Below are 945 nucleotides of genomic sequence, written 5' to 3'. Positions count from 1 at the left end.
GGAACATTCAGGATGTGAATGGTCCAAGGGCTCCCCCTCCCCGTTCGCGAGCGCGCGTTTTTTTTTTCTTCATATTCGTTCCCAGCAAGTTGTTTTACACCTATAAGAATATTTTATTTTTTTATTTCCCACCGGGTCAAACCCTTTAGTTTGACCGAAGAATGTCGGACTAAAATTAAAAATACGTCTTTCATATTCGCATTCCAAACAATGCATCTATTTATAAATTGTTCATTCGCTAGAGATATCACACTTAGCATTTCTCAACACTATGGTCGGTTTCTATATTTCCTTGCAGGATTCATAAAATGACGAAGGTAAAGAAAACGCACACCCAATTAGGGTTAGGGTTACGCCGAAAACGGGTGGTGTGCATATTCTTTACCTCCGTCCATGAAATATTGAACTATGAGTAATTATAGTACAATATGTCTTTGTAATCGTTTATATATTCTTCTCCAATACCTGAGGCCGAATAATGTTTACAATAGAAAATATTATCATTTCTATTATTATCATTATTCGTCTTGACGAAATGCAAGTAAGTTTTTACTCTAAATTTATGTTTCCAAAAGTGGCATTCAATCGTTTTGAGTCTCAGACTTGTCAAAATTCGTTCGTTAGTTTCCGTGTGCTTGACAGCACGTGTTGTCAACTGTAAACACATGAAATATTATCACTAATACGGCTTTTTCGGCGTCGACTTCATTTTCTTCTGGGAAATTTATATAAAATGACATAGGTAAGAACGAACCCTAGCCGCATACACTTCATGCACAAAAATGCATACATACATACATACATAACTTGCACATTATAAATATTCAAGGCTTTTCTCAAGTTTAAAATGCGACATGACACTCAAAACGATTGATTGTCCCAAAAGTTATCAATTACATATTTTGTTACTAAACGTTTAACTAAAACAGCACCTTTGCATTGGTT

At 35.2% G+C, this 945-nt stretch overlaps 2 protein-coding genes across 2 annotated transcripts in view; one reads left to right on the top strand and one right to left on the bottom strand.

Annotated features, from left to right (window-relative positions):
• LOC106876907 (putative Dol-P-Glc:Glc(2)Man(9)GlcNAc(2)-PP-Dol alpha-1,2-glucosyltransferase) overlaps nt 1-945 on the bottom strand; it is a 22673-nt gene that overhangs the window by 15321 nt on the left and 6407 nt on the right. The window lies entirely within an intron of this gene.
• The window catches only part of LOC106876908 (EKC/KEOPS complex subunit TPRKB), a 6139-nt gene that overhangs the window by 777 nt on the left and 4417 nt on the right, over nt 1-945 (top strand). The window lies entirely within an intron of this gene.

This window comes from Octopus bimaculoides, chromosome 5 (assembly GCF_001194135.2).
Source record: "Octopus bimaculoides isolate UCB-OBI-ISO-001 chromosome 5, ASM119413v2, whole genome shotgun sequence".
In the NCBI taxonomy this organism is placed as follows: Eukaryota; Metazoa; Mollusca; class Cephalopoda; order Octopoda; family Octopodidae; genus Octopus; species Octopus bimaculoides.
The sequence above is the reverse complement of the archived record's forward strand: the minus strand, read 5'-3'. Positions and strand labels throughout refer to the sequence as shown.